General features: G+C 43.8%; 1 pseudogene; it reads left to right on the top strand.

The window, feature by feature from the left end:
* The first annotated feature begins 19494 nt into the window (after positions 1 to 19494).
* LOC115318900 lies at positions 19495 to 19996 on the top strand (annotated as a pseudogene).
* Positions 19997 to 26379: the final 6383 nt, after the last annotated feature.

Below are 26379 nucleotides of genomic sequence, written 5' to 3'. Positions count from 1 at the left end.
TGCAGTCATTCTTAGCTTTCAAGAGCCACGACCGCAATTTAAACCCGTCAACTTAGAATAGGTGGGCCGACGTCACCGAGGAACTACGGAGGGGCCGTGGGCACTAATTACTAAACGCAGTAGGGTCGCCGTTACTAAAATTAATTAGTTCTTGTACGGAGTACTAACATTCGCGGTGCAGGTTTGCAAGCAGCTGGTATATTTGTATAACAATCTATGCTACATGAAAGTAATGCTGATGAGCGATGGTTGGCCCCTTGTGGATACGTTTAAAGTACTTGGAGCTGACTGAGCGTCTCTTAACGTCGGCATACACCTCTACTCCGACGTCACGTCAGTGAGCCTTCACGCTCTCTTGTTTTACATCACTACCTTCCTTCTCATTTGCAATTCAAGGTAGGCGTTAGCTAGCGTCGTTCAGCTTAGCTCATACAGAGCAAAGCCATAGAGTATGGCGTGACTCTGTGCGCTTAGGCGTTATTTCGCCCGAGTCAGTAGTCATGCTCAATGTAAGTTCCTCTTGAAGGTGAGTAAAACTAAGCGACGATAGCCAAACTCAAAGTCGTTTCGCACGCGAATAATGAGGCAGCGCAGTTAAGAAGATCGAATGGACGTTATTCGCTGACATTAGGTTTGAGCGTAAACAGACCAAATTTTTTTTGTGTGTGTGTGTGAATTAATACACTATCTTTTTTTTTTTTTTTTTTCAGCATATCAGGGGATAGGAAAAAAAGGGGCCGGAGGGGGGGGGGGGGGGGGGGAGATAGAGAGAGAAAAAAGAGACATATGTCCCACTCCATACGCGAAATATTAATGTAACATTTTGTGAACGACCTTACATTATGTTGATGAAACAGTATCATTTATATTTTTTTTAAGAAAAATAAGAGTACTAATGTTTCAATGCAATGGTCATTTAAAATTTATTATGAACGCACCAAGCACAAACGAATGGACACTGTGGTTGTTTTTAGCCGTGAGTTTTCCAAAGACAACACCATTGTGGTAGGTTCCGAGCAACAGCAAGCTAATAACTATGTAGTAAGTTCTAAGAAGCGAACCAGAAAACTCCACTCTCGCAAAAGCCAAAAGAAGAAAGAAAAAGAACAAGAAGAAAAAAAGCGAGCCACAGGAATACGGCGACGTGTCAGATATCGCGCTCAGAAGAGCCCCATTTTAGTTTTTATCCCTCGAAGACAAGTTTACAAGGGTGGAAGGATCCTTTCGCCCGAACTCGTTCGCCATTCAAACCAGGCAATCCCTCTCTGTTTCATCAGCACCGCAAACGACTGCTTCGATGCCTCCGCGGTCTCACGCGAAGACCGAGGTGCAACCAAACGACGTGCCGTCCCGGGAGGAAGCTCCCGGGACGAGCAGCGTCGGGGATATCTTCGCGGAATCATCGCAAAACCATCTCGCTCCACGGGCTGCACTGCACCGTGGGGGCCCACGAGCCCCCCGCGCGTGGGGAGGGGACGCCGGCGTATATATAGGCCGGCAATCCGGGGGCGGTCGGCGGAGCGGTCCACGAAAAGCCCCGATCTCGCGCGGGCAGAACGGTCGCATCGCCCGGGGAAACCCATCAGGGGACGCATGGCAGCGCCTCAGCGACGGACCCTCCATAAATTGGACGCCGTCCCCGCATTAGCTCGCTCCATCGAGCGAAAACGCAATATGTTCTGCGCGCACCGACGTGCGAGTAAAGTTATGCGAGCGGTCGCCCTCGTCATCTCGCGCGCGTCTCCGCCATACTCTCTTCGTCCCGTGTCCGCGCGGAACGAAACGGATTGAACATTATCCGTGTCGACGCAATTAGAGGGAGCCCGCCACAAAAGGAACCGCGGCGGTGGTCGTCGTCGTCGTCGGCGACTCGCGCCCGGATGTGCGAATCATGTGGGATTGCGCGCTCTCACGAATGCCGACTCGTGGGCGCGAAGAACGCGGCGGCGGCGGTGCAGCTCTTCCGAGCGCACGGGAACCGCGCCCACGACGAACGAGCTGCCCGCTACTCGCGCGGGACACGGTGGCCAGACGAAGTTGTCCCTAATGATACGCTCCTCGTGATTCATACAGTATCGCAGGCGACCCGACTTCAGCAGCTCAAATGCGGGCGAGCTCGTGGAAGTCTACAATGATATAAATTGGGGGGCAGAACGAAAAGTTTCCAAAGTGAGAGGAAGAAAAAAAGAGAGTGAGAGAGAGAGATAACGTCTCAAGCCAACTCCAGTGCAGATATGGCCTTTATTTAGTAACTTAGTAACAGAAGAAAACAAACAAACAACAACAACAAAAAAAACTTGATGTTGTTTTGGGGGTGTTGTCAAAGGGCCTCCTTAGAAAAATTAACAACGTGCGATTTCATTCGGTTATCAATTACGTTTGAGTAATCAACTTTTTAGACAGTAAATATAAAGGTATGGTCTCAATTACAAACTTTCTAGGCATCAACGAAACGGCTAAATCAGCCCACTGTATACTCAAATATAAGCCACCCGCAACATTTTAAGGCACACCGAAGAAATATACAATTTCGACACGATTCTAAGTTTGTGCTTCCTATCCGAACGAACCTCTGCGCCAGCGGTCTCGCTGCCCGTGGCCTAAGCAGGCAATTACCGCTTCGCCTCTCTCCTAGGAGAGAACCCAGTGTAGCTCTCGTCGGCAAAATGAGACCATGTGCTATTCGACTGACATTGCAAGAACTAAGCTTCCGTTCTTGGATTCACCTCCGTCCTGCGGAGAACACGTGGCGGCGCACGCTAGTAGTGCAATTTGGCCGTGGGCAGCAGGACAGCTGACGCAAAGATGCACTGCGATAGCAAACCGAAATTTCAGGACGCGCCCCAATTGAGTTTCTTTTCGGAACGCAAGAAAATACTGCACGTGCCTTGTATTCTTTTTTAAAGGGACTGATTCAGTGATTTTAAACGATGACCGGAAATTTACTAACTCAAAGCATTCTTTGAAACCTAAAAACTAAACATTTATTGAGTCCAAAATAATTATTAAAAGAGATATCGCAAACGTCATTAATTTTCCTGATCAGACCCTTTGGCAGACACCAAACGACAATTATATGTTGTTGTTTTTTTCGTTTTTTTTTGTTTTTTTTCGAGCGATGCGTAGTTTTTGCAGAAACGATGTGGGGCCAACGTTGGATGAAACACCCTGTATGTCCTCCTCTGCTATGTCGCCAGAAACATGCCCCTTCCACTTCTCAAACTTTCGTTTTCCTTACTCAAGTGTCAGGTTACATTACCTCATGGTAAAAACCGACTTTATTAAATTAGAAAAAGAAAAGATTATGAAAAAGCCATTGCAGTGTGCAGGTGCACGCCCGATCCGAGTTTCATAATAGCGCGGCTTGCGATGGTGCCAACGAATCGCACAAATCATCGATCGGGCGCATCGACGTCAGTTAAAGTTCAAGGGTAACGGATCTGAAATGCAAACCTCCCTCTTTGCGAGTGACGGTCTCTCGCCTCTCGCATACCCGGCAAAAAAGTGCAAGCTCGACGATCACCATTTTCAATTGAACTGCGCTAGCGCTAATAAGACAGACTAAAGAAGAAAAAGAAAACCGATGAATATCACTGCGTACACCGAGAATGCAAATTATATCCGCGCTAGTCAAACATACAGATAAAAAAGAAACGCATTACAACTCCCGTCGTGCATATATAGGAAAATGTGCGTACAAAAGTACGCGGGAGGACGACGACAATTGGACGATTTAATGAGATAATTTCCCGCTTGAAGAAGTTTGGCCATTGTTCGAACATTTTATAGACGTTGGATCAAGACTGTCGAACAAACAGAGCAAGCCCTCACATTTTGTACCTAAGGCATTTTTATATCGAAAGCGAAAATAATATTAAAGAACAGTACGACAAAATAAGTCAGGATGAGAAAATGTAAAACAAAAACAAAAACGGCAGAGCCATTTTTACGAGAAATTTCTTCAATACGCAAACAAGAAGAAGAGAACAGAAAAATACTGACGTTAATAAGAGTAAATAATCAAAAAGAGTAAACCCCACGTATTTTAATGCAATACTATTCGAGACTTCCGTGTGAAACAAATTAAAAGAACGCTATAGCACACACACACACAAACGAAGAAAGATGGTAGAAAACAGCTCCAAGTGAATTCAGATCGTCCTTCGACAGCCAGTACCTCTAAAACAAATTTAACGGCCTATCATTCACCCCCCCCCCCCCCTTCCTCTCCCACCCCTATCCCCTTAGTTTAAGAGGACCTGCGCCCATATTTTATTCCTCTCAGCCCGTCGAGGAGCAGTTTCCGCACTTCGATTACCGAAAACCTCATTTTCACGTTACGAGTCCCGGCTCGTGTTTTTCTCTCTTTTTTTTTTGTCATCTTTCTTTCCATTGTTTTCTTCTTTTTTTTTTCACTCGCGCATGCTTTAACAGTTGTCTTCCCCTCCTTTTTCCCCGGAGAGTATCGCACTGCAGGAGAGCCGGCGATCCCACACAGTCGCCATTAAGTACGCAGACGAAGCCAGCGAAGCGGCGCAAATAGAGTCTAATTGGTGGCCGAGATTAGTATTGCGCCAGCAGGAAATCAGATTACCATTACACGTTCGATAGGACTACAGCTCGGTCCTCCTCCCTGGGGTTTGCGGGCCATCATCGTGCACGCGTACTCCAAGTCATCGGCAATAAGGAGTTTCATAGGATAACACGACAGTGTTGCACCGGCTACCCCTTACACTTCGCTCCTCGTCGCAATAAAGATGTTGCGACGGAGACATCGCGTAGCAACGTCGAAGACGACTTTGAAGGGCGCCTCCCCGCCCCTAAACACAATCTTCCTTAAATCACCCAACGACTCTTTAGAAAGTGTCGTTCCTGCCAGACGTTCCCGTTTATTATAACAAAAAAAAAATATGTTTGTAATAAACGGGAAACATCTGGAATATTTCGGTCAATATAAGGAAACGGTCCTGTTAGGTCAATACAGACAAGCATATCGGTTAAAAAACGGGGCTTATGTTATTCGTTAAGAACACAAGTTTTTGGTAAAAAAAGCAGTCTCAAGATACTTATATTGTCGGTAAAAAAACAACGAAGAAATACAGTTTTATTACACAAAAAAAAAGAGACGCGTTTCTTCTTAAATAAACACTACGAAACGTCTCGTTATGTGTTAGAAAAACATAGGTTATGTTATTCCCACATTCAAAACATTTTTCGCGAATAAACTGGGTAAACAAAATCAGATTATCGTAAAAAAAAAAAAAATCTTTTTTTTTTTTTTGCAAAACGGATGACCGTTTAATCAGGGAACGAAGTCAAAGTTAAAAGAAATTGTTTTATGACGGAATGTTTGTTCGCACTACAAGGTATAGTACATAGAAATTTAGTAGTCCTGTGATCATCCACAGTACGGTCAGAGATTAGCTGCGACACGTCACGGCCAAGTTGTTCAAATTTTCAAATTTCAAAAGGGAGCAGAGAAGGCTTGCATAGGCCACACGAAAATGCCCAGACCCCAACTCTGTCACGATAAAAAGGTGAGCTTCAGACGACAAACATTTTAGCGTTCGCGGTTTTCAATGGATCGATAAAGTAGTTATACACATAAAAATGTGAGAATGATTTCTACTTTTGTTGTATACTCGTAGCCAATTACAGATGTCCGGAAGTGCGTGTTAGTGCTACATACGGTGCTTTGATTTTTAAATCGAACAGATTTGTATAAAAGAGGGTATGGCGGTTATATGAATGCCGTCTCTTTTCACTGTGTGTGCGTGTGTGCGTGCTTCTTTTGTGCTTTAAGGACGTTAGATGGAAGATTAGTCGTCGCGGTAATTAAATCTTTAACTAAATTCGAATAATTCGTTAGCCTGGAATCAGCGTAAATACTGCATTTTTAGCATGATTCATCAAATCGATATTAAAGCGAATTAATAAATTTTAGTTATTTAATCTACGGTAGCTTTTCTGCAGGCGCGGGATTCACTATAAAAATTTCGACGAAAAGTGAGTAATATTTGATCAGCCTCTACGTGTCTATGCGACAAATGTCGCAGTAACCGGCCAGGTCGAATTCAAGAATAAGACCAACATGTATAGCGATCGGGTGAATAAAGAGTGCGTAGAGGAGGGTGCGCGATTGGTTTGGCTGTTGTGTTGCTGCTATTTATGTGTTGTTCTCTTTGTATACGTCAGTGCATTGTATCGTACGTTCTCGCTTGTCTGTGTATTTAGAGCTTCAGTGGCGTGGTAAATACCAGCGCCGCAGTTCGCTGGTATTTCTCACTGTAAAACCTTTCTTGTAAAGAATAAACAGAAACCCGCTTTTTTTTAAAACAAAAATTGGGTTTCGCATTTTAAAGAGCAGAAACTGTTCTTTAACTAGGCTGGGCAACAAAAAAATCAGTCATTCTACAAAAAAAAATAATCAAAAATATTAGAGAGTTTTAGCAGACCGTTTCCATTTTCCGCTCCGCTCTGAGGGTGCGAAACTGCGCATGCGCGGCCTGCTTCGCCATGATGGAAAGCGGAGGTCCAAAAACGCGTTTTAGTAGATAGTATTTCTTCAGCGTAAGAGCGATTCGAGAGCGTTCGAAAAACTCGCTTGCGTAGCCCCACAAGTAGACGTTTATAGTACCAGTAAGACCAAAAAAAAAAAAAATCTAAACGTTAACGCCAAGAGAGTGAAAGGGAGCGTGTTTGTAAAGGTAGTAAAAACGAAGGCGAGAATAAAAAAAAACACAAAAGAAGAGTAGGCACACACCCGAAGAATATTAAGCTATAAAATATAAAAATAATCGTTCCACCTTGTGTGCGAGTCAAGCCGAAGGTATAAGCATGAGCATGTTGCTCTAAACGGTACTTGCACTGCACGAGCGCGCGTGCTGGTCAAGGACACTGAAAGGCCGGCACTCGCTCTCGCAGCTTCCGCTCCACTCGAATTAAAAATGAAACGGATTTACGTATTCGAAGTAGAAAAATTAAAGGAAAATACGAAGTTTGCGCATTGCGAGTAAACCCTTTTGCGAAGTACGAGTACAGTGTGGCACAAGGCTAGCAAGTCACCTGAACGATGAATCCCCGCTGTTTTCAAGGAAGGAGACTTCTACTAACGAGATTAAGCTGGCGAGACATCGAATCTATGATTTGTATCACTCATGCCATGAAGCGCCGAAGCTTCCTTTCCGAACGCGGTCTGCTGTGGACAATGCCAACGTAGAAGAGAAATCCTTTAGGAGCCAATCCCGCTTCCAGAAGGACCTGGCTGCTCTGCCAACGGGACTCCAAATACTAGCAACCGTCCGATCGGCGCAGGGTGTTGCCGATCTCGCGAGACGCTTTGCATGGTACTTTGTCGACTGACCTATCCCAACCGTCTGTTCGAACTTGAGCGAGAGTTTGAACGGAACTCGTCGGTGTTCTCCAGTATTATGAACCTCATCGTGGGTCACATCAACGAAAGGTTTGGCCACCTGCTCGCTAACATGAACAAATATAAGTCGTTGACCCTCGCGAAACTGGAGCTGTGCTCACGGGTGAGACCCTAGATGGCTTGTGTAAATGTCGCGTTTCCATTGCTTCTAGCACAGCTACAGTGCCTGGTCAAAAGTTACTCCTTTCAATACGCCAATAGTTTACGTCTTTACTTTTGTTTCGGCACGAAAAAACAACAAGGTGTACATGGGCAGTGTGAGGACTAGTCACGACGAGCGTTTGCAATCTGTGAGCTTTAGTAGGCCACTTTTATGAGCCCTCTATGCTCTACCTTACGCTCTGTAAGAAGCATCGTCCCCACCGCGCATGCGTGGCCCGCTCTGAGTTGGAGCGTATAGTTAGCGGAGTGAGCGTGCGCTTTGCTTCACAAGTTGCAGAGCGGACTGCCCTCAGCATCGTTAGCGTGATCGCTTAGATCTCAATAGAGAGTTTTAGGGAACCGTTTTTGCACATCCGATACGGTACGATGGGCCCTCCGGTACGAACTGCGCATGCGCTTGTCTTCTGCGATTTTACCGTAATGCGCTGGCCGAACCGTAAGGCACGACCGGCACGGCCAATGGCTGACATGGACAGTCTCGCTTGGTGAGCAAAACGGCTCTGTCGCTGGCGGAGGGAGCGTGCCGTGGCTCCAAACATGAAGAAAATAACTCGCGGCAGTGCCTGGCAGGAGCGCCATGTGTGACAGCAAATCAATAAAGTTTGAGTCAGCAAATAAGAAGAAAAATAAAAACCAAAACGCAATTCGACTTCTTTAATTGAAATAAATTTGTGTTTAGTGTAGCCAGAAGTCGTCTGCTCGGTAGCTCAGTGGATTGGAGCGCCGCTTTGTTGAACTCGTAGTGGAGCGACAGTGGAGAGTTCGAATCCCGCTGGCCCAAACATCTTTTTTTTTTTAACATTTTTATTTTTTTTTTATTTTTTACAAACATTGGATGTGCATTTCGAGCACTTATCACCCGTTTTTTACAGCTGCTGTTATGACTGAGGATTTTCTGTAGTGGCAACAGAGTGAGCAACAGCCTTCTGCATCATGGCTCTGGATACCTTTTAGTTTAAAAATGCTGCATGAATTAAAAATTTCTGTACAAATGCTAATCACATATATCCTATAAAACGAGCGCTTTGAATATTGGGTGATAGTTTTAATAGGTGCACAGCAGTAAAGTTACAGGTTTTGCTTTATATTTTCTTCGTGGTCGTACCGTACACGGCGCAACGATCGGTACGCGGGCGTACAACCGTGATCGTCTGCTATCTGTACCGTAAGAGAGGAACATGAGCGCCGCATCTACCTCCGTCCCTCCGCCTCCTCCTCGCAAGCGGTTTACAGCAGAAGACAACATCTTTCTACTTTGGGAGGTGCTAGGCGCTACTCCTTTTTCACTCCAGCACTTTGGAATGATGCAGCGTTGAAAAAGAACTCGTTGCGAGGAGCGAAGGAACGGATTGACCTCCTCGTAAATAAAAATAGAGATTTGAGACGCACTGAAAGGTACGTCATTCCAAAAATATACACACTATATGGAAAGAAAAACAGAAACATTCCTTCCTTACTTAACGAACTCCCAGAGTCCCTTATGAATATAGAATCCACTAGGGTACTAAAAAGGAAACTAAGGAATTGGTGTCAAGCATCTAAGCTGTAGATATCGTAGCCTAACCGTTGGAGATATTTCGTACTTTTATTTCATGGTTGCGTGAGTAGACTTGGCTATAAACACCTATATTTCATGCTCTAAAGTGTTCCTTTTTGTATTTATTTGTGCTGCTAATTTTCTGTTACTTTGATTTTTTTTTTTTGTTTTTGTGCTGCGGAGTGTTCTTTTTTTTTTTGTAACATGTATTCTAGTTCGTCGCCTGGCCGCACATACAAGCAGAATGCTGTTTTTTTGGGCCAGTTCTTTATTTTGTATGACTTGATCTTAAAATAAAAATTTAATTAAATTGAAAATTGAATTGAAAATTGAATTGAATTAGCTTTGTACAAGAAAAATGACCGCATCAACTTGAGAATGAGTATATTTTGGTTATTTTTGTATTTTCTTCGAAATTTAATATTTCTAGTTTTATTTGTCCATAGCTTTCTTAATACTCGATCCTGCATTGGGCCTCGAGGAAAAGAGACAGGATCGCTAGCAGACGACTTCGAATGTTGATGATAAGCGCGCGCGAGCGTGTTTTTGTGCCAAATCGAGTTTGCTTTCGGCAACGTTTCAGCATATCAGGACGTGGTTGGTGTAAACATCATATTTGGTTGATGTAAAACACCAAAGCTTGCCCGCTGAGAGCGCATGATTTATTAGAAAACAAGTTACCATGTACGGTCGAGGCATTATTTTATTCCCCAAGTATATAAATCTGGTAAACTGAAAGAAAAAAAAAAACCAAGATACGCTGGCACATCATTCGTGGTATCTGCACATCATTCCTGGTATCACAACTTTTTTGTTTACTCAAAAGCTACACCAAGTTGAACGTCCTATGCCTTGCCGCCAACAAGCGCCTTCTCTTAGTGTATCGGTGCTCGGTGGCACCCGAAAGAAATGCGACTGACTCCGTGTCATGGCAAACCAAAAAGAATGTTTATTCCCTCGTGCCCCTGCACAAGTCACGGGCCCCATGGCACGCGCGTGCGTGCCTCGCTTATAGAAAGCGGGAAGTTCAAAAGAGACTCACGCCACATTTAGTGCGCAGACAGTCGTACAAAATCACTTTTTCTAAAATGCTTTCGCTGAATAGAGCCAACTCCAAGTCATGGTAAAAAAGATCGAGCGCCATTGTTGTCGGAAAGCTCGTCTGCTTCTTTAGCAGACGAACATTTTAGAACTTCGCTGTGCTAGGGGCGACACGCCGTGGTGCGCCAGGTTTTGTATTACGGAAGCGCATTCATTCCAGTAAAAAAACGAGACGAACTATAAGTAGGTATACTATATTTTAGGTTCTCTATATATTTAGGGTGCGATCTTTATTTACTTGAGTTTCTGCGATTTGTACAAACACACGCAAATTTGTCGTTTCTCGATGAGGCGGATGCAGGTTTCCGTTGCCAGGGGGCGCGACCTGTACCGATCGTCTGCTATCGTCTGCAAATACGGTTCCCCCAAAGCCGTTTCAGGGCACACGATCGGTACACACGCCCGATCCAAGGTATCGATCGTTTTTGTTTATCGATCGTATTTTGTTGCGGTTCCCTAAAACTCTCTAATATGGCTGCTCTTACTCAATACGCGTCGATGTTTTTCACCGTGACCTCAGCTTGAAAAAGGCCAAATCAAGAAGTAAAGCGTACGCCCCTCGCGTGAAAAGTAAACCATTCCATTTGAGATCAATGTAAAACAAAAGAGCATAATCAAACGAGGTGAACGAATATCACTTTGCAACCAGCACGGTGTCGGTAAAGTCGTAGCGTTTTTGTGGACCTTCTTAGCTATACAGTTAGATGAACGGGAGCGCGTGCTTGAACGCCGATTATACCTGTGCACGCGCCCTCCCGTCGAAAATTCCACTGAAAGTTGTCCACAAGCATAGCGCTCGCAAGCCGCGCCAACGAAACCGTTCTTCTCAAATTTATTTATTCACATTCGCGCGAAATTTTGAAATTGTTAAACTTTCCTCCTGAAATGTTCGCCTTGGATTTTCTTGGTAGATTTCGAAAATAACAGAGACTTGAATACAGCCTTTTTAAAAGTGCATGCCATGCTACCACTATTCTTTGAGGCAGCCTTATTTTGGCCAAGCGTCTAGGGAGCAAGAGAGCTGCGTCATTGTTTGTCGCGGATGCGAGTCTAAATGTATTAGACACGAATGATGCGTCAATGTTGCATATGAATTTGGTTCTAGTCACAAGTCTCGCACTAAAAGCGATGCCCAAAATATGGCGGCCGAATATGTTACCCGGCGGTGTTTTGAAGAGTTACCAAGAACGGTCGAAAGAATATTCCACGTCAAGTTTTTGTCTGATGAAAACTAGACAGGCATAAACAATGCAAAATTTAGCCAACGCAACGCTGGACTTTAAAGCAATAACGGTAGATCAGAACGCTTTCAGAAGTTTCGTTTTGAATTCCGGCGTAGCGGGCCTTGCATGCACAGTTTGACCGCCTCAGAGTTTAGCGGAATTAAGGAAAAAATGTATCAACTAAATCTTTTTTTAATTTGAGATACACATTTTTGTTTACAAGCCTACCATGGAAATACGCTTTATCTAATATGAGTAACAAGTCCCATATCACATGTTTTGGTAGTGTTTAAATACTGCCGTGTTGTAAGAGTTCCTTTTTGTTCTTTTTATTAAGCCGTCAAAGAAAAGGAAGCACACCTGGACAACTGTTGGGGTTTCGTTGACCGCACTGCACGCCCATATGCCATCCATCAAAGAATCAGAAGCCATACTTTTCTGGTCACAAGAGGGTGCTCGTCATGAAGTACCAAGCAGTGATGTGCGCAGACGGCATAATTTGTCAGCTGGACGAACCCTACGAAGACCATGGGCATGATGAAGGGGGCCTAACATGTTTTGTTTTTTTTGCTCAATATTATAATGCGTAAACTGATCACAATGAATCATATCCAAGCATTTGAACTCAGCGAAATACTTGTCCAACTAGGCTGAAAGGCATCTAGAAATATTTTAATAAAACAACATTTACTTACGACTGCCATTTTACTTGTCAGATGTGCGTGTGAATATTTCATCTAATCAAATTACCGTGATACTGTTGAGTTCAGCATTGTAAAAGTAGCCTGTGTTACGTGGCCTTCTATTGCAAGAAAACACCGGAGCACAAGTGAGGCTAAAACTAGGCAGAAGCTTGAGCCGAAGACGCACTTTCAAAACCACTCGAAAGAAATGAAAAGAAGTGTAGCCAAGCAAACTGGTTTCATGTCATCCCCCAAGGCAGATACGTACACTGCACTCCACTGTTAATACGAACACGATAAAATCGCTTTTATTTGCAGTTTATTTCTTTGACAGCTATTGAGAGAGCTGAAATTTTGTCGCTCAGATTAGTGCGCCAAACGAGGGCTTCATTCCACGCCAATAGGTTAATGTCAGCCCCTCGAATTTCAGGTGAAAAATAAAAACAGGCTATTGATTGTTCCCGCTGTAAGGATCAGAGCGTATGTTTTCCTTAATTAGTATTGTTTTGTCTTCCACCGCTAGCCAGCATTGTCGAGAGGGTCACCTCTTCGAGGGGAGGGGGTGCTGGCGGTGCGCGAGAGCGAGCAAACGGCCCCTCCGCGAGCGCGCGCGGCGCCGCCGCGCGGAAGGAATGTGTCCCCTTGGGGGACGTAGGCGGACCCCCGGAGGAGCGGGGTCTGGGGAGTGGGAGCGGGAGAGGTCCCGGAGTCGGTCGCGGACGTGTGTCGTCCGCAGGCCCTTTGTTCTTTGTTAATAAATGTATAGTTAAAAAGCATCAAATCGTCGTCGCTGCCACTGCCTCGCCATCGAAGTCACCAGCCGCGATCGGGGAGAGGATCTTCGACAGCTGACGTCTCTCCCCACCACAACAAGAACTTTACTCCCGCTAATGGTGTCACGCAGTGTACATAAACACCAAGGTACCCTACCACAAACCGAGGCATACGAAGAAGAAAAAACTCATTTCAGTGGGAAAACAAACCAAAAATAGACATAAATGGAGCACTCACTTTCGTTAATTTACACTGTCTTGCTGCCTAAAGTAACCTAACAAAATACCTGGGGCCATGAAAGGATTGCGGCCAGCGATTTCCCGAAGCAGCCAAAGGTTCTCGACCACCGTGAAACGTTTTCTTGAGGACGCCGTTTCAAACAAAGTCTGCGCAGCCATCTTAGTGCAGCGAGGTCCATAACGGTCAAGCGCGCTCCCAAGCATGATTTCAAGTGGCGGGCACCAATTTCGAATTCCCTTCGAGAAATACACCATTTACTGAAGCTTTACTGAGAGTGGAGCGCGCTATCTAAAATGGCGAGGAAAGCGGAGCTGACGCTTCACGCTCAAATTCCAGATCGGGTCGCGCATGCGCGAATGGAACTCCGCTTTCCATAGAGCGGACTGAGAAAGCGAAAACGGTCTACTAAAACTCTCTATTATATATAAAAAAAAATACGGAAATACAAAAACAGGCGAAATAATATAAGTTGAAGCTTGAGCGAGTTAGTAGGACATACTTGAAAATTCAAGCAGCGCAAAGGACGAGGGATCAGACGAAGAAAGGCAGAGACACAGCGCTGACTCAGAACTAAATTTTATTGATCGTAACAGCGCCATATATGGTAGCCCAGTCAAGAACAAAAAGAAAAAATAGGGAAGGCTGACCCTCTCTTCCTTCTTTTCTCTTTTTGCTCTTGACTGCGCTAACATATATGGCGCGGTTATGATCAATAACATTTAGTTCTGAGTCAGTGCTGTGTCGGTGTCTTTCTTCGTTTGGTCCATCGTCCTTTGTGCTGTTTTAATTGTCAACAAAACAGATAACTTGTGAAAAACAAAACAAAAAAAAACTGCAAAGCCTTTACTGTTTTTTTTTTTTTACACGGTAATTTTTACATTGTACCCACAATAAAGACACAGGCACACGCGCACCGAAAGAGTGTTCTGAACACACAAAGCTTTAATTGGGGACGACGCCAATGCGTCCCTTCGTACGCAGGCCCCCTTGAACAGATTGGCGCCAACGCATTTTAATTCGACGACCATTCATCGTGAATCTCGCGATCCGTTCCTTCGAAACTAACGATGTCCGGTTGGCGCCGCGATCACTCTTGGTTTGATACAGCCACGCGTCTCGTTTATCCCAATCTCGGTAAATCTTCGCGCCGACCGAATGGTTTCGGTCAGGAATAACGCTCACCGATAGATTAGACCAACTCAATTAGCCGATTTATTAATTATTCGAACAGGTTTGGGCGGAAACCCGACGAGTTTGTGTTAACGGAACATAACTGACATTATCCCTCATGCCATCTGAATCACTTTCCGTTCGAGTTATTATTAGGTTAGCTCCGGTGTCCGTTCTTGTTTAACTGGGAGCAAAGTCGAGAAGACTGTTTTGTTTATGTGAGCTCACGCTCCGTACGAAAGGTTCACACAAACTCTTTTTTTTTTTTTTTCATGCGCACTTTTTTTTATCTGAAGCTTACATGGCACTAAAGCATAAGAGTCTAATACATATTTTATTGCAAAGCATGCAGAGAACCAATCACTGCGATATGTAGACCCGGCAAAAAAAAAAAAAAGTCACACGTCCGATTTCGAAATGCAATCTAGCTAGTGAAATGTGATGCTCGCCATCCCAAAGCAGATCTAGAGATCGGGCAGAAAAATTTTGTTTGCATCGTCACTGCTGGGCATCGGCCCTAGATCGCCCTGATTGGTGCTCCGCGTGTTTTGCGAAGAGGTAACGGCTAGGTATTGTTTTAAAATGCATATTACACTGTTAAAAAAGCCGCAAAAAACAAAAACAAATTTGATAGTGCACGAGTGACAGAAGTAAGCACGAAACTCGTTCAGTCATAAATATCGCCTGTGCAAGAAACATGCTCCAAGCAAACATATGGAAAGAAGCTGAGAACATTATGGTCACTCCACAAACACATTCAATTGTTTATTTTAACTTAAGGATAAAATTATGATTAAATAATAGTGTTCTAGTTGTTTGGTTTACGATAGATCGGTCAGCACGCGATCCGCAGTGCAGTGGGACCATCTCCACTTTGGACAGCTCTGTCTGCGAAAATGTTCCAAGCCCAACACACCGGTTGTATTTTCATTTCATTCATTTTTTTTTTCTAACTAAGAATAGAGGGCATTACAGAGAGAAGTGGGTTTATTGCAAAGGAATAAAGGCAACACAAAAAAAGAATCAAGGAAAGACAGGGTAATATAGAAATTCACTATACCAATTCACTCGGAAACACCAGCTAAAAGATTAGTCATTGCAATTTTAAAATCAGCAGTGTCAGTAATTGTGACAATAGCGCCGGGAATGCGAGTCCAATCAATAAAGGTTTAGGGCAACAAAGATATTTCAAAATTAAATTCATTTATAAATAATGAAAAACTATATTACTTTGAAATTAAATTTAAAAAATAGACGTACTCCAGCGGGGAATCCTAGCTTTGAGTTGATGATTGGTACGTGATGGTATACGTAAGATGTTTCTGAAACTAGCGCTGGACGAAGAGTTGCGTTCCAGTGAGAAATCTAGTGGAACAAACGTGGACGAGATATATTAAGATTCATTCGAGGTGCGTTGAGATGAGCTGCAGCAGCAGGTTCCACGGTATGTGTGGAATTTTCCGAAGCTAACGCTATCATGAAAAAGCCCTAAAACCTTAGCATTCTTTATGTGCAGTGCTGAGTGAAAGGAATACTTAAATTTTCTAAATAAAACACGGTGGCCCCTCCGCCTGGCCCCCTCTGGCCCTCCCCATCATAAATAATATAAAATGAAATAAGAACAACTAAAGACAATTCCATCTGGCCGATAACCGGCACAGTCTTGAAGTACGAATTTCTCCCAGGCCAGCTAGTGTGTCTTCGCAAAATTTGAGCGGCAGCACTTAAATCGCATAAAACAAACTATAAAGAGAACGACAAATGCGTTTCTATTTTAAGCTTTTTAGCGAGGACGCCCCGCAATCGGCACCGCTTTAAGAATGATGCCACAGGAGTTTAGGATATAAAGAAAATAATGCAGGCGAGCGCGGTCTCAAAATGTCTACTGACGAGCGCACAATATGCCATGCGTGTAAGTGTGTCGATCGAGACGTGAGCAGAATTATTAATCATTCTACAATTTTATACAAAGGTAAATTTGGGGAACGCAGTCGCTTCTACAAAACAGATAGAAAGCACGATAAAGAAGAAGCTTAACTCTAGGGTGATCAATGTTCTGCTTGACGTCGTCGATGTCAAACGAGCACTCCATGAAATTGAGACTGAAGGCTACCGGGCGCTTGAACGGCTTGAAGTAAAAATAACTAAATAAATAAACTAATATATATATATATATATATATATATATATATATATATATATATATATATATATATACCTCAAAACTGAACCGCATATCGCCCTAAAGCGGTGAATTTAAAAAAAGTAAACAAAGCAATGTTTTTGTGCATGAGGTGGAAGAGAGCGAGGGAGAGAAAGGAAGAGAGAGAAGGGGGGGGGGGGAGAAAAAGGTTCGATGGGGGTGGCTACCAAGGCAAGATAAACGAGCTCTGTCAAAAATTACACCCCCGGCCACCGTGTCGTTTTCTTTCTCTTGCCGGTACCCCCCTTTTAATCTGCACCAACAGCCACCGAAATGAAAGCGGGCATAGGGCGGTTTCTCAAAACGCCGTTCCACTTTCGGCAAGACGTCTCCCGCCATGCTGGTGAACCTTTTCCGCTATTATCTGCAATCTTATAAATGTCAGCGATATTTTTCTCGGCGTCGTTTTTGGAGTCATCAGATCTCGGAAGCATGGTGCGCGACCGCGCTGACTACAGAACTCAGGGCACACGACTGTCGACACAGTGATCTGACAGTAGTCCGAGCCCCTTTTGCAGCACAGGCATACAGTTCATTTTATAAGCTCACCTGCAAATGCTACGTTCAGATTCACGTGTTCAATTGTCCAACCAAAATACAATGTCTTCTCTGTCTTTCTCCTTCGCTGCAAACAATTGATAGCATCCACTCTACATCCGGTTTCATTCTCACAAACACCCAACTAGCTGTCCTGACAAGAACCAGTATTTTTGTCTAGGAATGCTTATTGCAACAGCTGCTATCAAAGCATATGATGATTGATGGAGGACATACGATTAAGATCTGCGAATTGTTATTTTAGGTGTGGAATCGGCTGGGATGGATGATTTTAAATTGGGACTTTACTAATCGCATATCGTTTAGTTGGCCAAAAGAAAGAGGGTAGAAAGTCAAAAGCCAGCTTTTTGGTACGAACATTTGAAAATATAGCGGTCTATTTTGTACCTTCTTTCCTTCGAAAGCTCTCCGCTTTTTGATTATAATACATTCGCGGTTCCCAAAGCGCGTCAGCGGAGCCAACCTCACGTCAGCCGAGCCCAGCTCACGCAATGGACACGAGAACTGCGTCACTCGGACGTATGCGCTCGTCAACAATCAATCCGTCGACGAACATTCGGATTCGCGTCCTCGTGGCCAATAAGTGCCCTGACGGAACTTATCGTCACTGGCGAATGACAAGTTCTATGGTGTGCATAAAAAGCACGGTGGAAGCTAGGAGTCATCGCATCGGTGCCGAAGAATGTCACGACGACGTGATTTCACAATTCGCATTTGAGTTGAGGATTAAAGCTAAGGAAGAAGAAGTAGGAAAATCGTTTCATGACCCCTTTAACTGAAATGATGTTAAAATGGAATCACTCGAAGTACCAAATTGAAAGTTTTCTGGAACTTCTAAAGGCTGCAATAAAACAGTAATTCTTAATTGTTTTATAATTTCTCATTTAATTACTAATTTTACTGGTATTTACACGTAGATATAGAGTTTTAAGATGGTCCAAAACCACCATCTGAGTTCAGTCGAACTCCGCTTCATTTTTTTGTTCTTGAAAAAAAAACAAAAAAACAATGCAGTCCTCTTCAGTATCACCTAGGAAGACCACACGTCAAATATTACGACCTAGTTCCGTCTAAATGTTTCTTAAACGCTCCGGCAAACTTTGCAACTTGCCAAGTTGCCGAAATCGGCTGACTCGAGCGGGCGAAATGAGGCGCAACCAACAGCGCCGTCAAGGCTACGGCGTGGGCGTAGCCAACATTGGGCTAGACGTCATCAGCCTTGTCCCGTTTTGCTTGTTTTTCTTCTCCCAAGCGTAACGGGTGACGTCAGCAACGTTTCCACTCGGCACTCAGCAGTGTCCCCGTGATTGGCGTAACGCGCCTACTCAGCGCGCTTCTTCGGAGCCGTCAGGCAGTTCAGCCGTAATACCGACATTACCGCCGTCTACCGCGTCACGAATACTGTCTCTCGGAGTATCCTTCACACAACAGACACTACGTGCCCAGGCTTATGCTGCAGTTGTGCAGACGTCGTCGAATGCCGTAGACTCCGAAACGCGGCGAAGAGTGGGGTGCAGACGACACTTGCACCAGGCACACGCCCGCCCCAATCCCTCCTGTCTTGCGTAGAGGATCACGTGACATCTCGTACTACGTGATAGCCATGTGCATGGCGACCCGGGGCCAATGTTGCCGGATGGAGCCGAAGTTTCGGTTTCGCTTTCTGCTCGTGTTTAAAATTCGAATTAACTGTATATGTTCCATTTTTCGCGAAACAAATGACGTAGTGTTGTTTACAAGGACTTTTTAATGCGAAATCACTCATTATCCGGAAATCTTCGAAATTGAGCAGAGTTGCCCTTTATTTTATTTTTCGTCGGCAAGGCCAAGTTCTTCCAACGCAGCGAAATCGCCTGCGATATCAGCGACGCCAGCGACACCGATGGGCACCTGCCAAGGAGGTTAGAAGTACGCCTCCTATCCTCCTCGGCACCTGCGGTTGCTGAAGGGCGTTTTCTTTGCATTTGGCGGTAGCGGCAGCGAGCTGACGACATGTCAACTCGTACTTCTGCTCCTGTGTTTTGCAGGTTGGTTAATTTCTCTTTCTCACCTTATATATTACTATTAGTCTCCCTGCCGGTGCTGCCGAAGTGCGTTGCGTGAAAGTGTCCTGTCTTTTTTGTGTATTTTGTCACGACACGCTGTTGCGCACGCTGGCTATCTATTCCTAAGAGAGGATCGTATATGCGCCGCTCTAAATGTAATTTCATGTTCCATCTTGGTGAGTGCTCTGATGAAACCGAAGAAACACTGCAAGTAAAACATAGGGATTTTAGAAAAACATGGAAGTGTAAACTGTGCGTAGGAAGCAAAAAACAAAACAAAAAACAAACGAAGAAACAAAAACGAAGAAATCGGTAGTCGACTTCTTTTTACTGTTGGTGGAAATAAGTGATAGGCTCGATACTCTGATGACCTTGCCCAGCGTGATCGGTGGACTCGAAAAGTCTGTACAAGTAGTACTTTCAGACACGTTTGACGACCTTCAAAAGGGTTTACTTGCGCAGGAAAAGTCCACTAAAGAACTGGCTAAACGAGTAGACCTGGAAAAGTTTCCTCTCCAAACGAACTCGCTCAGCTCCGATTAGATTAGGATTGCCTCGAAAGACAGACTCGTTGTCTAAACATTGAAATTCATGGCATCCCAGAAACACAAAATGAAGACCTGATGGGAAAAATGAACGAATTGGCAACAAAGCTGAATATTCCGCCTGTAAACCGAAGTGACATTGCATCTTTGCATATAGACTCCCAGCAAAACCGGGTGAAACACGAGACGTTATCGTTCGCTTTACGTGTCAGGAGCTTCGCGATTCTTGGCTTCAAAAAAGGCAGTCACTTAAGAAAGAAAAAGGCAACGTGTATATTTGTGAAAACATGACTCGGCTCTCCCGCACTCTCCTGTCGATGACGAAGGAATGGGCGCAGGAATCAGGATACGCTTTTGTTTGGCATGCGAATGGGAAAGTGCTAGTCCGAAAAAAGAACGGTGAACGAGCAGTGGTTATTGGGCTGTGAGGATGATCTGGTCAGTCTAAAGTAACTCGTACGAAAGAACGTCTGAAGAAGAAAAATCCGCCCGGACCAGGCGGATTTTTTCGGTCGCTCACCAGTCACCTAGCTGTGTTTGGAGATTTATGTTTGTCCTTTGTCCCTCTTGTTCCCCTTCTCCAGGGATTACTTTCGTCATTCTTGTCCAGCTCGCTTGCACCTTTGCATTTAATTGCATTATAATTGAAGATTTATTATTTTTATGCCTAATCTGGGGGGGGGGGGTCTCATTTTCACTTGAATGCAAGAAGCTTGCGAAAAAAATTCGACGGGGTAAATCTCTTTTGTCTGAGTTAAATCAATGTTCTTGCATAATCTGTTTTAGTGAGACGTATTTTACATCTGATGAGTGTGTCCAGCTGGCAGGTTACGAGTGTGTCTGTGTGCCGCTCAAGAAAGGCTGGTGGTGGTGTTGCCGTATATATTCGCTCAGAGCTATCATACAAGATAGTTCCTGAATAAAAAATTATAGACGACAACGTGGAGTGCATTTCGATTCAATGCCGTGATATTTTGTTTGCTCTCTTGTACCGTTTTCCATCTGGAACCGTAAAGATTTTCTGCATTTCCCAGAAACGCTGCTTGAACAGAGCATAGAACTGAGGTTACAGGTTGGTTCTTGTTGGTGATCTTAGCATAAATGCTTCCGCGGACAATGTATCATATTTGCGTTTTCAAGAGATATTTGAATCTTATGGTTGCACAAACACAATAGCTGTACCAACTAGAATCACCTCGACTTCTGAGACAACCCTTGACCTCTGTATTACAGATCTTCCTATCGAGAATTTGAGATCAGGTGTATTAACGTGCGATTTCAGGGATCATTTGCCAATATACTGTTTAATGCCTGTTAACCAGCTGCGCAAGAATAAAAAAAAAAAGCTGGTTAGAGTCTATTCGGAACCAATTATTCAGCATTTCAAGGATCTTATTTCCTGCCTGGATTGCGATAGTGTTTTGAGAGAAAATGATGCAAACACAACCTATGACGTTCTTTTTTTTTTATCCTGTTTTGTGTCCGCGTATAACACTTCTTTTCCCCTAAAGAAACGTAAAAAGCATAAGAAAACTCGAAAAAAATGGATATTTCATGAATTATATACAAGAATTAAAAACTGCAACAAGCTATTTCAAATATTTCTAAAAACGAGAAGCGAAAGTGACTTTTGCATATTTAAGAAAGTCCGAAATAAACTAAACTCTGATGTTGAAAAAGCAAAATGTGAATATTATATGAACAAATTTTCAGAGGTTATGGGAGATCCCAGCGTGATATGGCAAACAGTAAACGAGATCATTTCTAAAAATACCTTGGCTGGAAAAGTTCAATTTTACAATGAGGCGCTAACGGACGAACAAACAGGAAATCTGTTCAATCTGCATTTTGTGGCTGTTGGTGCTCCTTTAAATAACTGTATAAAAATACTATGCGAGCAGTTCATTTCGAATATTATCTACGGGTGTCTTTTCAGGCAAAATGAAGCATGCATGTGTGACGGTTATACACAAAGGTGGCCCAGTTAGTGACTTAAACAACTACAGACCTATTTCTGTACTTTCAGTCTTTGCAAAGATAGCCGAACATATTATAAATAAAAGACGTGTTAAGTTTTTGACTTTCAATAACATTTTAGTAAAAGAACAATTTGTTTTTCAGAAAAATAAATCGCCAGAGGTTGCACTTCTTGGAATTAAAGAACAAATTCTCGAGAACATAAAACAAAAAATATACACGCATGGTATATTTCTAGATCTCAAGAAGGCTTTTGATTGCTTTCAGCATGACATACTTTTACAAAAGCTTCCGTTTTGCGGAATGCGCGGTATTTCCTTATCACTGTTTAAAAGTTACGTCATTACAAGAACGCAATACACTGTAGTCAATGGAGTAAAGTCAGACGTTCAGTACATAAAGTATGGGGTATCTCAGGGGTCTGTTCTTGGTCCTATATTATTTCTGTTATGTATTAACGACATTGTAAACATACACGGCAGTTCAAATATAGTCCTATATGCAGATGATACAAATATTTGTTTTTTCTGGCTCGGACATCGACGACCTCTTTGGAAAGGCAAAACGGTGGTTGCGGGGATTAGACTTATGGCTTAGATCTCATAAACTTTATTTAAACATAGAAACAACAAAGTACTTACTGTTTAGACCAAAAGCAATGATACCACCTTCTACTTTGCAATTAAAATTCCAGGACTCTTACATTCAACCATCTTCAACCATTCGATTCTTGGGGTTTTATTCCATGAAAACCTGTCATGGACGCCACATACCGATTCTTTAAGAGCAAGTCTTTGTCGAGCCGTCGGTGTCTCAAATAGATTAATATATTATCTTCCAACAAAAGTGAAACGTCAAATTTATTTCGCCCTTGTGCAATCCTGCATAAGCTACTGCCTTTTACAGTAGTCAACGACATTCCAAACAAGTCTAGACAATATTGTATTCATACAAAAGCGAGCATTGCGAGCAATTGGTAACATATAACTTCTTAAAAGTGCCACACCATATTTTAGGACATATCAAATACTCAACGTAAGAAATCTACATAAATACAAACCATCACTTGAAATTTGGCGGCAATTTCCGCTCGATAAATTAGTGTTCCATGCTAAATACCACGCGAATGATAGCCCGCATAATTTAAGGCGACATTTATTCATAAAATCGCATTCGCGAACGAGTTATGGAGTCCAGAGGTTGAGTTTTCTGATACCAGGCCATTTAAACCAGTACCCGTATTTTTTAGCCTCATTGCATTGCGTACGATCACTCTATCAATATATAAACATTCTAAAAGAACATTTACTTACAGGGGAATAAAACCGGATGTGTTTTAAGCAAAATGCTTAAGATGATAACTAGCAATTGTCCTTTCACGTATGTTTTTGCTACCGTTGCTGCCAAAAGGGTGGCATGGCCCCGTCAGGCATTTATGCCTTTAGCCATGTCCCCCGAGACCTCTTTGTACCGTTATGTCCTAAATAAAGGTATAAACAGACAAAGAAACAAACAAACGTCTTTCCCATGCTTCCATTCCAGCGCTAAAGTTATTTTAGTATTTATTTCGAAGTCACTGACTGTACCCTAGGACAGTTATGCTTGCTTATCTATAGAGGTTAGAACTCAACGAGCGTTTTGATACAAAGAGTATGGTGCCTGGAACGCGTCGGCGACTGGTGTGTTTACCGCGTCCAAAAAAGTGGTCCCTCGATTTTCGCCTGATGACGTCATAAACGTGTCACGTTGTCGCCGGCCCCGATCCTGGCGGCGTCACAACAGCGGTGGTGGGTGTGGCAGACGCCTATTCCGCCGCAAGTCGCTCTCCAGCTTGACAATCCGCGGAAGCTTCCGCAGCCAGAAGTTGGCACGCCGCGACGACAGCGACGCTGGCGTTCGCTCGTGCTTTTCGCCAGCATTTCCACCACCAACCGCCAGGATCGCCACATCCGACAGCATGACACTCCGACTTCTGTGACGTCATTCGTTGCCGCTTGGGAACCGCTTTGGGTGCACGGGCGGAATGGGACGCTAAGCACATTGGTCGGAGACGCGTTTCAGGCACCCTAAGAAAAAGTGAGGATATGGCCAGCTTAGCCACGGCTAATCGGTGTTATTTATAAATCAACTCGCTACACCGGACTATCCTTCCTTAGATCTCGAATCTGAAAACAAATTGTCACCAACGATGCACGCAGGTCGTCAGGATAATGCAGACGATCATGTACAGGGTGATTTTTTTAATTTTCTTTTTTTTTAATGGAAACGGAAGTTTAAAGAGTGCAAACTACTAGCTGGATGCAGTCATTGCTAAGTGTTTATCGAGTTCGGTGGACGTAAGCTGAGGGAATAATCGTCACGGTAATTTGGCTAACTCACTAAATGTGTTAATTAACTTTTTAAACATTGGTTTTCCGGACCACATTGCAATTGCAGAAATTAAGGTAATTACTATTAGCGGCCAGACCAATTAAAACATTTGGAAAATTTTATTCGTTTTTGAGATATTCAATAATCAAATTTCACGTTTTTTAGCCCCATTTAAAAAGTTGGCACAAAAAGCACGCCGCAAGCCCTGCCCCCAATGACGCTCAGAAGAGTGACTACGCCACTCTTTCAAGTGTCAGTGTGGGCAGGGCTCGTGGCGAGCTTTTTGCGAACAAGGTAAGGTTGCCACATAAACAGTCACTAAGCTCTTTTTCTTTCTTTCTTTTTTCCCGGAGACCCAACGCCTTCGCATGGACATTGAACCCGCATGTGCCAGAATCACAATGTATACTCCTCGGGTGTTGTTTTTCCGCAGTGCACCCTTGAACGGCAAGAAGCGCACTCAACCGAGCTACCTGAACCGACCGAGATCATCGAGGAATACTGCGAAACCTCCGAGGACCGCCAGTCAGTGGTCGACACGAAGATCAAACCAACTACAATCTAAGCTCGTTATAACAGACCGTGATTTTGACCAAGTTTCCGGTCTGTTGTAAAAGGAGTAAGTATGTTGTATGCAGATATGAAACTGAGTCAATGGTACATAGAGGAAAACCAACCGAACTTCACGAATAGGTATGTTATATCCAAATGTATATTGTAACCAGGTCTGTTATAATGAGCTTAGACTGTAGTACGTTATTCGAAGCGTTAATCGAAACATTAACAAATAAATTGCCACTACCCTACCGTAACGATTCGTCAGCGAAGGGACGCCTATGCTATTAGCTTGCGTACTGACCAGGTGAAATGCAATTTAACGCACAATGTTGGCGCAAAATCGTAACATTTTGATTATATGCAGCAGGACGTATCAGGGTATAAGCGCTTTGGAGCAGATTAGAGCAAATGGCGTAGCAATCACGCGAATGGGAACGTATTTAAGTTGCAGAAATCCTCGCCAACTGTTTTTTTTTTTTTTTTATTCGTCGAAGTCGTTCTGGTGCGTTTACCGCGGCCAGTTTAGCGTTCGCCGGCGAACCGATAGCTCACGCGTGGGCTCCTTTTAATTTCGAATAGCGGCTCGTAAGTTTCAAAACCGAGTTTCAGCCGATGCTCCTTCATGTCGCGGTCGAACACACAGCGGAAGGTACTCCAACGAGCAGGAAGACACTGCGGCTGCGGCATATCAAAACGTAGGGCCAAGGTTCGCCAGCATGGAGTCTCGCAAGAGTTCAAGCGGGATGTTACGTCGCGTGAAACCGCCCTATGGGGACATCGGGAGCGCGATGGGGGAATTTGTTGTAGTGAAAGTTACATAATTGAGACCTCACTTTTGAATTCTCGTATATCGCTTTAAGGTCTCATTTGTCTTGCATGATTATCCTCCTCGCTTAAATAATTCGAAAAATAATTTTAAAAATAATTAACGGACGAGGCTACCACTCTGATGGTACCTCGAGGAAGTAAGGAGCTCCTCGGCATCGTGTTGAGTAACAGCCGCTAATTTTAATGTTCAATTCCGCATCGGGGCTCGCAACACTGGGACGAAGTTGTCCAGCCTACTGCCAAAGTGCGTTCATAGAAACGTAGTGCATGATTAGCGAAGGGATATTTTAAAGCCCCCCCCCCCCCCCCCCTCATTAACACTTCCGACGTGATCTCGCAGCAATGGCGGCCTCCGCACAACAACAATGACTTCACCCGTCAAAAGTAGACCAACTCCCACCAAAGTCATTAGGGATCTGAGTCAACACATTATAGAGCACGTCGTCGCCAATATTCGGCAAGCCTCGTGAAGGAATCAGAAAATTAGTAAGGTTACTCTCTTAAAAACACAAGCATTGCAGGCCCACTCACGTGAGCGGTGTGAGCAGGCGGGCCTGCATTATGACAGATATGAAAGATACGTAATCGGAGAATGTGGAATCTATAGCTAAGGGATCAATATCATTAGACCATAATATAGAACCAGAGGTAACAGCACAAGGATTTTGAAATTAAGTTGTGGTGGTGGTCCTGGAAAAGAGAGCCACGTCCATAACCTCAACGAACTATATTGAAACAACTGCCACTCTACTTCCAAGGCGTCTGGAGCGAGAATTTGGTCACCGTGCAACTCTTTCGAGATAAATGTGGGATCGAAAAGAAAGCTGTTATGAAATACTGCTGCCAGGAGCGCGTGAACGCCTCCCACCTTAACACGCCGCAAATAGCACGCGGAAGTTTCTGTACGGTATATTATGACCACTGAAGAAAAAAGAAAGTGGGCAGAGGCACATTTCTTTCCGCGATATCCCAG

The sequence above is a fragment of the Ixodes scapularis genome, unplaced genomic scaffold (assembly GCF_016920785.2).
Source record: "Ixodes scapularis isolate PalLabHiFi unplaced genomic scaffold, ASM1692078v2 PGA_scaffold9__187_contigs__length_104089568, whole genome shotgun sequence".
In the NCBI taxonomy this organism is placed as follows: domain Eukaryota; kingdom Metazoa; phylum Arthropoda; class Arachnida; order Ixodida; family Ixodidae; genus Ixodes; species Ixodes scapularis.
Note: the sequence above shows the minus strand (reverse complement) of the source record. Positions and strands in the feature narration are given on the sequence as shown.